This window comes from Jaculus jaculus, chromosome 8 (genome assembly GCF_020740685.1).
Source record: "Jaculus jaculus isolate mJacJac1 chromosome 8, mJacJac1.mat.Y.cur, whole genome shotgun sequence".
NCBI classification, from domain to species: Eukaryota; Metazoa; Chordata; class Mammalia; order Rodentia; family Dipodidae; genus Jaculus; species Jaculus jaculus.
The window spans coordinates 40,849,906-40,864,474 of record NC_059109.1 but is presented as its reverse complement, the minus strand read 5'-3'; the positions used below and the strand labels follow the sequence as shown (position 1 = coordinate 40,864,474).

At 46.2% G+C, this 14,569-nt stretch overlaps 1 non-coding gene across 1 annotated transcript; it reads left to right on the top strand.

The window, feature by feature from the left end:
• The first annotated feature begins 13,898 nt into the window (after window positions 1-13,898).
• On the top strand, window positions 13,899-14,031 carry LOC123463222. The gene has a single exon (XR_006638813.1). It is a non-coding gene; the product is annotated as a small nucleolar RNA SNORA21 (small nucleolar RNA).
• The last annotated feature ends 538 nt before the right edge of the window (window positions 14,032-14,569 follow it).

Sequence of the window (14,569 nt, the reverse complement as noted above, 5' to 3'; positions counted from 1 at the left end):
GGTGCAGAAGATACAGCTGCATGGGCGTGAAGCAGAGCTGGTCACCCTGTGTCCACAATCAAGCAGCAGAGAGCAATGAATGCTGGTGTCCAGCTTGACTTCTCCGTCTTAGTCAGAGTGGGATCCAGCCCCCAGCTCTTGGGTGTGGGCTGCTCACATTTGGGATCCATCTTTCCACCTTTAAATTAGCCTAATCTAGAAAAAAATCTCATAGACATGCCCAGAGATTGGTTTCTATGTTGGTTCTAAATCCCATCGAGTGGACAATCCAGTTAACGACCACTTAGCCTACTCATTTTTCCTCCAGACCTAGATTTTACTGGGTTATTGTTATTCGTTTTTTCCAACCTGAACTGGTCACATAACAAATTTATATAACTTTTCCCTGGATAATCTGTCTGCTGTCAGTTTATGTCATAGACTGTATTATCAAATCCTGGGAGAATAAGGGAAGAGTTTTCTCTCTTCTGCACTGGAATGAAAGCCTTAGTCCCCGCTTGTATTAGTTTCTGTCTCATTGCTATGATCAAATACCTGACCAGAAGCTACTGAAGAGTTTATTTTGGTTTTAGGAGATATTGCTCATCACGGTGGTGGTGGGGGATGGTGGCAGGAACGTGAAATAGCTGATCACATTGCATCTATAGCAGAGAGAAAGGAATGCTGTTTTCTGCTCAACTTTCTCCATTTTCCTCAGTTTGGAATTCTGACCCATGGAATAATGCCATCTACAGTTAGGGTGCACCCTCCCACCTCAATTAACCTAATCTAGAAAATCCCGAATAGACATGACTAGAGATTTGTTTTAATGGTGACTCCAAATCCTGTCAAGCTGACAGCTGAGATTAACCATCACATCACTTAAAGGGCTTTTAAAGAGCAGTTTAAGTAGGACATAAAGCTGGGAAGGCTCAAGTCTGTCCTTTCCAGTTTTTATTGTACCCCATTCTTTTCTGGGCATTGTGTCCCTCCCCCTAGTCCATTCCCAATGAGTGTGCCTGTGACTGCGGAATAACTTTAGGCATCTGGAAGCTCTCCATCTCTTTCACACCAAAAATTGGGAAAGAATTTTCTTTCTTTCATTCTTTTCTTTCCCTTCCTTCCTTCCCAGCTTCCCTCCCTCCTCCCTCCTTCCCTCACTCTCTCTTTCTTTCTTTTTGAGGTAAGGTCTCACATTGCCTGGCTGACCTGGAATTCACTTTGTAGTCTCAGTCTGGCCTCAAACTCACAGTGATCCTCCTACCTCTGCCTCCTGAGTGCTGAGATTAAAGGTGTGTGCCTTTAATCTCAAAACCAACTTTAAATATTAAAAAAATAACTTTTTATTGCTGGGTGTGGTGGTGCATGCCTTTGATCCCAGAACTTGGGAGGCAGAGGAAGGAGTTTCACCAAGAGTTCAAGTTCACCCTGAGATTACATAGTGAATTCCAGGTAAGCCTGAGCTAGAGTGAGACCCTACCTCAAAAAAAAACCAAAAAACAAAACAAAACAGCAACAAAAAATCCTTTTTATTAACAGCTTCCCTAATTACAATAAACCATGATAATTCTCTTCTCTACCCATATTCTCCTCTCAAATCCACCCTCCATCAAATTCTCTTTCCCTTTCAATTAGTCTTTTATTTTATTTTATTTTTTTGAGGTAGGGTCTCACTGTAGCTCAAGCTGACCTGGAATTCACTCTGTGTTCTCAGGGTGATTTTGAACTCATGGTGATCCTCCTAGCTCTGTGTTGCAGTCAGGTTCACAGTGCTGGTAGAAATCACCCAACCAAGAGCAGGTTCATTTTGGCTTACAGGTTCAAGGGGGAAGCTTCATGATGGCGGGGAAAACGATGGCATGAGCAGAGGATGGACATCACCCCCTGACCAACATAAGGTGGACCATAGCAACAGGAGAGTGTGCCAAACACTGGCAAGGGGAAACTGGTTATAACACCTATAAGCCCGCCCCCAACAATACACCACCTCCAGGAGGCCTTAATTTCCAATTGCCATCAGCTGGGGCCCCAGCATCCAGAACACCTAAGTTTATGGGGACGCCTGAATCAAACCACCACATTCTGCCTCCCAAATGCTGGGATTAAAGGCGTGCACCACCACGCCTGGGTTAGTCTTTTATTTTGATATCATCTTTTTCTCCAATTATGATGGTTTTGTGTGGGTAGTGTCAGGCACTGTGAAGCCAAGACTTTCAAGACCATTTTTTAAAAATTTATTTATTTATTTGAGAGTGACAGACACAGAGAGAAAGACAGATAGAGGGAGAGAGAGAGAATGGGCGCGCCAGGGCTTCCAGCCTCTGCAAACGAACTCCAGACGCGTGCGTCCCCTTGTGCATCTGGCTAACGTGGGACCTGGGGAACCGAGCCTCGAACCGGGGTCCTTAGGCTTCACAGGCAAGCGCTTAACTGCCACGCCATCTCTCCAGCCCCTTTCAAGACCATTTTGCGTTTGGAAGATTTTGTTGTAAGCAGTCTTACTCGTCCTTTGGTTCTTACATCCTTTCTGCCACTCTTCTGCAATGGGCCCTAAGCCTTGGAACATGCGATAGAGATGTCTCAGTGCTGAGCACTCCACCATCATTTTTTCTCAGCACTATGGTGGCTTTTGAGTCACCCCAGTGGTCACTGCCATCTGAAAAGAGAAGCTTCTCTAACCAAAAGTGAGAGTAGGATTAATATATGGGTATAAATATTAAGAAAAGTGCTCTCAGGGCAGTTTGATGGGCATAATATATGCATTTAGCCAGGCAACAGCTGGCATTATGCCCCTAGGGCTCATGACCTCACCCATCATAGGCTTTTGACTAGGTTTTCAGCACCAGATATGCATTCCCTCCTGTGGAGTGGGCCCAACTGGTTGGTTTTCCCCATAACAGACATGCCACTATTGTATCAGTTGGCACATTTGGCCTGGCTGACCAATCTTAAGGTTTGCAAGGTTCACTGCTCTTTACCACCATTGATGACTTCTCTCTCCCACAGGACTGCATGCAGCATAGCTTTCTGTCAGCTGGTCCACAGAAAGGAGGTTTTTAGCTCAGCTCCAGCTCGATTTCTTAGTGACCTATAGCCCAAGAATGTGGAATCTTCAGCAATAGGGTCTGTTGCAGTCAGCTTCATGTTGCCGGCAGAAAACATCTGACTGAAAGCAGCTTGTGGAAGGAACAGGTTTATTTTGGCTTATGGGCTCGAGGGGAAGCCCCATGATGGCAGGGGGAAACAATGGCATAAGCAGAGGGTGGACATCACCTCCTGTCCAACATCAGGTAAACAATAGCAGCAGGAGAGTGTGCCAAACACTGGCAAGAGGAAGCTGGCCATAACACCCATAAGCCTGCCCCCAACAATGCACTGCCTCCAGAGGTTTCAATTCCCAAATTGCTACCAGCTGGGACCTAGCATTCAGCACACCTAAGTTTACAGGGGACAGCTGAACCAAATCACCACACAGGTCTTTCAACTCTGACCAGAATGGCCTATCAGGCTGTACTTACAGCACTGCAAGGTGTCTCTTAGGCCAAGGCTTCAAATCCTTCTGCATTCCTCTCAAAAAATAAGCTCCAGGCCGTGTGGTGGTGCATGCCTTTAATCCCAGCACTTGGGAGGCAGAGGTAGGAGGAACGCTGTGAGTTCAAGGCTACCCTGAGACTATATAGTGAATTCCAGGTCAGCTTGTAGCTAGACTGATAACCTACCTCAAAAAAAAAAAAAAAAATCAGCTCCAGCTAGGCATGATGGTGCATGCCTTTAATCCTAGCACTTGAGAGGCAGAGGTAGGAGGATTGCCATGAGTTTGAGGCCAACCTGGGACTACATAGTGAATTCCAGGTTAGCCTGGGCTAGAGTGAGATCCTAACTTGAAACTCTCCCCCCACCCAAACACAAAACATCAGCTCCAAAAGGCCAGAAGCCACAATGTCAGGTTTCTAGCAACAATGACACCACTTCTTGGTACCAATTTTACTATTGCAGTCAGCTTCACATTGCTGGCAGAAAACAAAGCAGCTTGTGGGAAGAAAGGGTTTATTTTGGCTTACACATGATGGCAGGGAAAAATGATGGCATAAGAGAGTAGACATCACCTCCTGGCCAACATCAGGTAGACAACAGTATCAGGAGAGTGGCAAGGGGAAGCTGGCTATAACATCCATGTGCCCACCCCAACAATACACTGCCTCCAGAGACTTCAATTCCCAAATTGCTACTAGTTGGAGACCTAGCATTCAGAATACATAACTTAATGGGGGACACCTGAATCAAACCACCACAGGGTCTTATCATGTAGTTCTGGTGGGCAACCAAGAGCCTTGGCAATGGCCTGTAATGTTTTGGGGCATTAGGGACCTCCCTGGCCAACAACTTACTGGAAGGTATCCCATTCCTGGCCCTGAAAATTTTCTAGTAACAATCTATGGCTTCTGGGCCTACCATTATTCAAAGAAGTAGGTTTATATATGGTGTATTGATAACATCATAAATTTTGATTAACTCTATTCCCACACTTCCTTTACTCAATCACTTCCCCTGATCTCACTTAAGCCATTGCAACCCCAGAGATCTGTTCCTCTACTTACATATTTATAATATCCTCCTTTAAGTCCTCCTTACTCCTCCCTCCCTCATAGCCCCTTCCTAGCTTCCTGGCCTCTATACTCACTTTTGCTCTGACTCACATACAAATCTAAACATTTGTAGCTAGAATTCACATATGAGAGAGTACATGTGGCATTTAACTTTCTGAGCCTGGGTTACCTCACTTAGGATAATCCTTATCTATCTATTTATTTATTTTAGAGAGAATGAGGCATAAAGAGAGAATGAGAATGGGCACACCAGGGTGTCTTGCCACTGCAAATGTACTCCAAACACATGTGCCACTTTGTGCATTTGGCTTTACATGGGTACTGGGAATTAGGACCTGGGCCATCAGGCTTTGCAAGCCAAGTGCCTTTAACTGCTGACCCATCTCTCCAGCCTTAACTTTTTAAAAATTTTAGTTTTTTTATTTGAAAGATAGAGACAGAGAGAGCTGGTCCAGGTGACACATGCCTTCAATCCCAGCACTTGGGAGGCAGAAATAGGAAGTGAGTTCAAGGCCACCCTGAGATTACCTAGTGAATTCCAGGTCAGCCTGGGCTAGAGTGAGACCCTGCCTTGAAAAACCAAAAAAAAAAAAAAAAAAAAAAAAGAAGAAGAGAGAGAGAGAAAGAGGGCACACCAGGGCTTTCAGCTGCTGTAAATGAACTCCAGATGCATATGTCACCTTGTACATCTGGCTTACATGGGTCCTGGGGAGTCAAACCTGGATGCCTTAACTGCTAAGCCATCTCTCCAGCCCTTAAGTTTTTTTTTTTTAACATTTTATTTTATTTATTTATTTTAGAGAGAGAGAGAGGCAGATAAAGAGAGAATGAGCATGCAGCACCTGTAGCCATTGCAAACAAACTCCATGCACTAGCGTCCCCTTGTGCATCTGGCTTATGTGTGTACTGGGGACTTGAACCTGGGTTCTTAGGATTCACAGGAAAGTGCCTTAACAACTAAACCATTTCTCCAGTCCTAGCCTTAACATTTTTTTTTAAAAGACAAAGTCTTGCAATGTAGCCCAGGTTGATCTTGAACTCACTATGTAGCCCAGGTTGGCCTCATTCACTGTGATCCTCCTGCCTCAGCCTCTTGGTTATTGGGATTTAGGTGTGTACCACCATGCCTGGTAGCTAGCTCTTCTTCATGAGTTATCCTCAAGCCAATAGACCCAACTCTCACTCTTAGTTATATTTTATGGAGCAAGGATATCCTTCATAAAGACAAAGGATATAGTGTTTTAGAGCAAGAACATATAGAATTTTTTTCAATTCTTGATTTTATTTCCACAATACTAAAAGGCTTGCTTAAGATGTGATAACTGAGATGGGAAGCCATCACATTGTAGCCCTCTGTGTGCTGAATTAAGGGGTTATACATTCTTTACTGATCTGCTTAATAGAAATCACTTAATAGAAATAGTGATAGATCCATTGCCACAGCTGTAGCGTTTATTAGACTAAAGAGCTATTATGTAATAAAAAAAAATGACAATTCTAGTTTTCTTTTTGTTTTTCAAGATAGGGTCTTGCTTTAGTCCAGGCTGACCTGGAATTCACTATGTAGTCTCTGGAGGCCTCGAACTTAAGGCAATCCTCCTACCTCTGTTCCTGAATGCCAGGATTAAAGGCATGCACCACCACACCTGGCAATAATTCTCTTTTCTCTGTATTTTGCCCCCCTTCCCTCCCTCCCTCCGTTCCTTCCTTTCTTCCTTCCTTCCTTCCTTCCTTTCTTCTTTTATTTTGAGGCAGGTTCTCATTCTAGCCTAGGTTGACCTTGAACTCTCAGTGATCCTCTTGCCTCTGCCTACCAAATGCTGGGATTGAAGTGTGTGCTACCACACCTGGCTGCATTTTCTCTCTTTTCCTTAAAAAAAAAATTTTTGTTGTTGTTCATTTTTATTACTTTAGTTGAGAGTGACAGAGAAAGAGAGAGAGAGAGAATGGGCACACCAGGGCTTCCAGCCTCTGCAAACGAATTCCAGACGCGTGTGTCCCCTTGCGCATCTGGCTAACGTGGGTCCCGGGGAATCGAGCCTTGAACTGGGGTCCTTAGGCTTCACAGGCAAGTGCTTAACCACTAAGCCATCTCTCCAGGCACCCCCCTGCATTTTCTTTTATATTAATTAATTTTAAAATAATTTTATACATGTATATACGTTTACTCTCCATTACCATCTCTTGTCCCTCTCCCAGTCCTGCTGAAACCATTCTTCTTTGACGTTGTTTTTTGATTACCCACTGAGTTTAATTTGAGTTGCTTGCATGAGCATAGGTGAGGATTACTTACCAGAGCACGTGTAACTTTTCAGTAGCTACACCAGTGAGGAAAATATCTGCCTCTCCCTCAGCAATCACTAGTTACCCATGACTCCTCAGGGAGGGAGGAGTGGGGCCTCATGAGCGTCTCTTCCATCTCTCACAGTGTCGACAGGCCCAATCTTGTCCAGGTGTTGTGCAGGAAAACAGCTGCTGTGAGTTCAAGAGTACAGTTGTCAGGCTGTGTCCAGAAGACATCATTCCACAGTGCTCCTCTCCATCCTCTGGCCCTTCCATTCTCTTCACTCCCTCTTTTACAATGTCCTCTGAGTACTGGAGTGAGATGGATGGCTGCCCTGTTTAAGGCTGAGTGTTCAATAGGCACTTATTCTCAGCCCTCTGCAGTAACCGCTGCCCACTACAAAAGGAAACTTCTCTGACAAAAGCTGAGCGCAGCTCTAATTTGTGGGCAGTTCGATGGGCACAATATATTCAGCTAGCAAAACAATAGTAACAGCTTCCCCCAGCCGCGGGCCTTTGACCAGGTTCACAACACTAGATGTGATCACCCTCTTTCAGGCCAAGCCTCAAATCCAATCAGAAAGTGGTTGGTTACCCACACACACACACACACACACACACACACGCACACCCGCAACAGTTTTGTCATGATTGTACCAGTGGGCACATCTTGCCTGGCGGGTTGGTTGTAAAGCATGCAGAATCCGCAGCTGGGTAAGAAGACTGTTGACAACTTTCCCCTTCCATCCTCTGGAGCACCTTGCAGCAGTGTGAAGGGTAGCCAGCAGGGAAGAGACTTCCCTCTCCGTTTCAGCTTGATTCCTCTTTGTCTTACAGCCAAAGCATGTGATACCTTCTGCAATAGCATCTTTCCATCTAGTTCTGCTGGGCAACCAAGAGCAGTGCCAATAATTGCCTGGGGGGAGGGGGGTCCTTCAGGGGCCTCATTAGTCAACAACTCATAGGAAGATATCCCACTTTTGGAATTGGGATTTTTTTTGTTTTATTTTGTTTTGTTTTTCAAGGTAGGGTCCTGCTCTAGCTCAGGCTGACCTGGAATTCACTATGTCGTCTCAGGGTGGCCTCAAACTCACGGTGATCCTCCTACCTCTGTCTCCCTAATGCTGGGATTAAAAGCCTGCACCACCATGCCCGGTTTGGGATTGGGATTTTTATTAATAACATGGTTTCTGGGAGAAGCATTATCTACCCACTCATTTCTGCTCAAACTCCTTTTAAAAAATTTTTTTGGGTACTTTTATTTATTTGAGAGCGACAGACAGAGAGAGAAAGAAGCAGATAGAGAGAGAGAATGGACGCACCAGGGCTTCCAGCCACTGCAAACGAACTCCAGACACGTGCGCCCCCTTGTGCATCTGGCTAACTTGGGTCTGGGGAATTGAGCCTTGAACCGGGGTCTTTAGGCTTCACAGGCAAGTGATTAACCGCTAAGCCATCTCTCCAGCCCTCAAACTCCTTTTTTAAAAAAAAATATATTATTAGCTTACAAAGAAGTAGATTTCCATATGTCTGTTCTGTCCGTATTTTTGGCTAAGTCTCCGCATCACTTTTTCATTATTTATTGGGTGTGCGTGAGCGCAGGTGCACACGCCACAGCGTGCCAATGGTGATCAGAGGACAACTTTTTAGTTGATCCTCACCTTTTCACCTCGTTTGAGGCAGTTTCTCTCTTTGGATTTTCACTCTGTTGTTCTTTGCTGCGCGCACCACAAGCTCTCAGGTGCTCTGACTTGAATAGAAAGCGCTTTATCACCGAGCCTTCTCCCCAGTCCCTCCTCCCTCTTTTTGGAGACATACAGCTCAAGCTGGCCTCGAACTCACTGCATAGACAAGGGTGGCCTTGAATCCCTGATCTTCCTGCCTCCATCTCCCAAGTGGTGGTACTACAGGTACGTACCACAATACCTGGTGTGTTTTTTTTTTTTTTAGTTTAATTACACAGAAAGAGAGAGAGAGAGAGACATTGGGCACATCAGGGCCTTCAACTGCTGCAAACAAACTCCAGATGCATGCATCTGGCTTTGCATGGGTACTGAGGAATCTAACACAGGTTGTTAGGCGCTGAGCCCTTTCTCCAGCCCTGTTTGTTTGTTTGTTTTGAGCTAGAGTTTCATACTAGTCCAGGCTGGTCTGGGATTTATTTACTATGTAACCCAGGCTAGCCGTGAACTCTTGGCAATTATACTGGCCTCAGCTTCCTGATCACTGAGATTAGGAGACATGAGCCACCATGACAGTCTTCCATCCCAGTTTCAGCATCAACTCAGGTCCCGAATTGAATCCACTTCCACATTACCTGGATGGTAGTTGGAATCTCATTCTAACTCCAGTTACTGTGGGCACCCGAAAGTGACCAAAGAACATTAGTCTCACTCCTTCTCGCAACTTTTTTTTTTAAGTTTTTTTTTAAAATTTATTTTGAAAGAGAGAGAGGAAGATAGAAAAAGAATGGGCACACCAGGGCCTCCAGCTACTGTAAGTGAACTCCAGAAGCATGCGCCCCTTTGTGCATCTGGTTTACTTGGGTACCAGAGAATCAAACTGGGGTCCTTAGGCTTTACAGGCAAGCACCTTAACTGCTAAGCCAGCTCTTCAGCCCCGCCCCCACTCTTTTATTGTTAGAAAAGTGACAAATGCAATACAATGCTCAGGGCAAGCACCGCAGCTCACAATTAAACAATGGTAGGTGTCTTAGAATTCATCACTTCCAGTCTTCCATGTTATAGAGGAAGAAACTGAAGTCTGGCCAGAGGAAGTGACTCCATCCACGGTCACACAGCTGATCCAATGGGGCAGTGAACTCAGCGTTTTGAGTCTTCCTGTAGCCCCACCACTGAGTGGCCCCACTCAGCAGTCTGGGACCTAGAACTCAGGTTCTACTACCATATACATTGTTTGAAGTGTCACCATGAGTCACTCGCTGTTCCCCCCCACCAAAGCTCTCATTTTGGGTTTCATTGCCCCAACAAGTCATGGGTGGGTCTAGAGTAGGAGAAGACAGGAGAGAAGGGCTACTGAGCCATGGCTCTGCTGGGCTCCAGCCTGGGCCAATGTGGGCTCATCAAACGGACCTAGGAGCAAGTGTGGGTTCTCTGACCCCAGAGCTTCGCAAAGAACAGATGGTTCTAGATGGAGGAAGACTGACGATGGGAGCCTGTCGCAGCAGCTTCCTGTTGTCAGAGCATTCCTGGCAGAGGAAGGGTTGGGCTTCCTTGCCCCATCCCCCACACACCCCTGACAACCTCTCCAAATGGTATTTTGCCTTAGTAGGCCAGAAACTTCCCAAAGATATGGAAGAAGACTGAGTTCAAGAAGTGATGGGCTGGAGTGATGGCTTAGCAGTTAAGGTGCTTGCCTGCAAAGCCCAAGGACTGAGGTTCGACTCCCCAGAGCCCACGTAAGCCACATGCACATAGTGGTGCATGTGTCTGGAGTTCATTTGCAGTGGCAAGAGGTCCTGGTGTGCCCATTCTCTCCCTTGCTCTCATCAATAAATATTAAAATATTTTTAAAAAGAAGTGAGGGCTTAACAAGAAAGTATCTCATAGCTAGACATGTTTCTAGCTTCAAGGCTCAGCAGCTTCCTTGAGGAAAATAGGGTCCTGTTCTCAAATGTGCCCATTCAAACATATCTTCTTTTCCTTTCTTGTCTCTTCCTTCCTCCCTCCCTCTCTCCCTTCCTTTTTTTCTCTTTCTTTCTTCCTTCCTTCTTTTTTTTTTTGTTTGTTTTTGTTTTTTCATAGGGTCTCACTCTAGTTCAGGCCGACCTGGAATTCACTATGTAGTCTCAGGGTGGCCTCGAACTCATGGCGATCCTCTTACCTCTGCCTCTTCAGTGCTGGGATTAAAGGCGTGTGCCACCATGCCTGGGCCCTTTCCTGTCTTTCTAAAGAAAATTTTTATTTTTATTTTGTATTTTTATTTATTTGCAAGGGTGGCAGGGACAGAGAGAGAACGGGTGTGCCAGGCTCTTGCTGCTTGCTACATGCGCTGCTTCATGCATTCGGCTTTACGTGGGTATTGGGGAATTGAGCTCAGGCCAGCAGGCTTTGCAAGCAAGCGCCTTTAACTGCAGAGCCATATTCCCAGCCCATCTTTCCTGTCTTCTTTGCAAAACCAAATCTCTCCCATTCTTGGTCCCACTCTCAGTTCCTTCACTAAAGTCTGTCCACGGTGGATCGCCTCTCTTTGCTAACTAGCCAGCATAGGAACGCGGGCTCTAACCTCCTCCTGCCCTGTCTTGTGGTTTGACATTTCACCTAGGTTTGTCCTGTCTCCTCTTCAAGATTTATACACACGAGACTCTGGGTTCCTAATCAAACCTCCTACTTCAAACAAGATCCCATACAGAGCAGCTAGAACTGACCTTATGGTAAGGCACAATAAATCTTCAGCAAATGTCCCTGGGTTTCTTTTGCTTTCTGTTTGAATTTCAGTCAGCTGAGCCAGACACCCCAGACACTGGCATGCTGGGATGACAAAGAAAAGGGCAACTCGGGCTCCCTCTGTAGAATCCTCTGCCTGGCAGCCAGGTTCTTTTCATAAGAAGCTGACCAAGGCCTTGCTCCTCTCCAAGTCTGTGGCTCTCTTGCCTCCTTAGGTTCCCTTCTGACTCGTAACGACAGTGCTCTGGGCTGACCTGCGCTGACCACTGCACTCTCCAAAGGATTCCTTCTGAGCTTGCGGGCGGTCAGCCAGGGAAGTGGGGGAGCGGTGCCCATGTCCAGCTCCTGTTTATTGAATGGTCCCTATGGGAGGAAGGTCTAGTTTGACAGAAAAAGAGGGAGAGGGGGAGGGAGGAGGAGAGAAAAAGAGAAAGAGAAAGAGAGAGAGAGAATGAGCGCTCCAGGGCCTGTAGCCACTGCATAAGAATTCCAGACGCGTGGTGCCCCCTTGTGCATCTGGCTAACCTGGGTCCTTTAGCTTTGCAGGCAAACACCTTAACTGTTAAGCCACCCCTCCAGCTCTCTCTCTCTCACTTCTTGCAGCAATCTTTATCTAAAACCTCAGGCAGGGCCAAGCTTATTCTCCCCTGGGGTCTGAGAGGTGCCAGAGTGGGGGGAGAGAGAGCAGCAACTTCGTACTGTCAGCCCAGCACTCTTCCCCACTGTAACATGGCCTTGGATGAAGGCCAAGCAGGAAGCAGCCTCTAATCCGCGGCCTGGCGCCTGGGCCTGGGGTGTGAGGAGGCCAGAGCTTCTTCCCCTCCCCAGTGATGGCTGAGGCTCGCATACAGACCCACCGACAAGGAGCCAGCCTGAGTTGCCCTTAGGTGCAACCTCTGCTGCCCTCCTCCTCTGTCCCAACTAGGTGGAGGAATTTGTGGGTGTGAAGTAGCAAGTACTTGGGCCTAGGGCTCCGGGCTGCTAGCCTCTACTTTCCTTTCCATGCCCCAGCCCATTTTCTTACTTATAGTTAGAAGGCAAAAGGTTGAGCTACAAAGATCACCAGGTCTCCCATCCAGAGAGAGAGAGAAGGAAGAGGGGGAGAATGGGCATGCCAGCGCCTCTAGCCGCTGCAAATGAACTCCACACGCATGTGCCACCTTGTGCATCTCGCTTTACGTGGGTGCTGGGGAATCAAACCTGGATCCTTTGGCTTTGCAAACAAGTGCCTTAAACCACTAAGCCATCTCTACAGCCCCCAGCTGATATCTTGACTTACTAAAGTCAGTGATTCATTGACATAGTTACCAGGGTTTAGCTCAATGAAATGAGTACTCTGTTCACAGATGTTAAGTTTTCCCGTATAAATCTGGGTTGTCCCCCTTGTCAGAGAGGTGGGGTGGTTTCTTGGATAACTGAAGATGAGTAACGGCCAAAGGACTAGGGGCATCTTTTGCGTTTGGAAGCTAAGGACACCTGCATAATTTGTGCCAAATTTTGACTATTTTGACTTTCAGGCAAGAAATTTAAAATCTGGGACTCCCTAATCATCATGAATAAAGGGCCCCCTTCCCACTCCTTAATTCATGGAAGTGGAGAGAGAAGAAAGGCGAGACAAGAACAAGGTCCTTCATGTATCAGTCCTCCAGCCTGGCTGGGACGACTGGTTTGCAACAACCAGTCCCTCTGACCTGGCCTCAGTTTCCCCTTGTATAGCATAGGGTATATTGGTCCCTCTTCCTGAGGTTCAGCAAAGGAGGAACTCGGGCTGAACATCATGGATGGAGAATGAGTTAATGCGCACCAACGTTGCATGAGGCCAGTACTTCACTCTGCACGGCTGTTTCTGGGGTATAATCTATGGAATATGGGAAATCCTGTGTATCTTCCTCAAGCCCCAGAATCTGAACTCTCCCCAACAGTCTTTCTTCCACTCAACGCTGCCTGTTTCCTTCAAAATGGAGTGTGGATCTGCGTCAAGTGTGGTGCAGCTCTCCTGTGGTTCCAGCCCTTGGGAGGCAGAAGATAGTGAGTTTGAGGCCAGCATGGGCTACATAAGAGATCCTATCTAAAAGGAGGAGGAGGAGGGGGGGGGGGCTGGAGAGATGGCTTAGCGGTTAAGTGCTTGCCTGTGAAGCCTAAGGACCCCGGTTCAAGGCTCAGTTCCCCAGGTCCCACGTTAGCCAGATGCACAAGGGGACGCACACGTCTGGAGTTCGTTTGCAGAGGCTGGAAGCCCTGGCGCGCCCATTCTCTCTCTCCCCCTCTATCTGTCTTTCTGTGTCTGTCGCTCTCAAATAAATAAATAAAAAATGAACAAAAAAAAATTAAAAAAAAAATTAAAAAAAAATAAATAAAAGGAGGAGGAGGACAAGGAAGAAGAGGAGGAAGAAGAGAAGAAAAACAGAAAAGGAAAAGAAAAGAAGGGGCTGGAGAGATGGTTCCGCGGCAAAGCCTAGGGACCGGAGTTTGATTCCCCAGTACCCACATAAGGCTCGGTGCGCAGTGGCATACACTTTTGGGATTCATTTGCAGAGGCTAGAGGCCCTGCTGTGCCCATTCTCTCTGTCTCTCTTTCTTCTGTCTCTCTCTGCTTGCAAATACATAAAAATAAAAAAGGTTTTCCCTTTTAAAAGCACTCAGTGGGCCTTTTGCTAATGACCCATTGAGCCGTCAAAAAGGGGCAGAATGAAAATACTGCTTTTGAGTGAAGTGGCAGCATGTGCTGTTTTGCTTCATTTGTTGGTGTGACAAGCTACAAAACAAACAAACAAACAAACAAACAAACAAACAAAACCCAAAAGGGGGAGCTGGGGAAATGGCTTAATGGCTAAGGCGTTTGACTGAGAAGCCTAAGGACCCTGGTTCGATTCCCCAGGACCCATGTAAGCCAGATGCACAAAGGGTGCATGCGTCTGGAGTTTGTTTGCAGTGGCTAAAGACCCTAGTGTGCCCATTGTCTCTCTCTATTTGCCTCTTCTTCTCCTCTCTCAAATAAGTAACTAAATTAATATATATATATATATATATATATACATATACATATATATATATATATATATTTATTTTTTGGTTTTTCAAGGTAGGGTCTCACTCTGGTCCAGGCTGACCTGGAATTAACTCTGTAGTCTCAGGGTGGCCTCAAACTCATGGCGATCCTCCTACCTCTGCCTCCCGAGTGCTGGGATTAAAGGCGTGCGCCACCACGCCCAGCAAAATAAAATATTTTTAAAAAATAAAATAAAAAGGTTTTTTTTTTTTGAAAAAAAATAGTGGATTTGTGACACGTGTGTG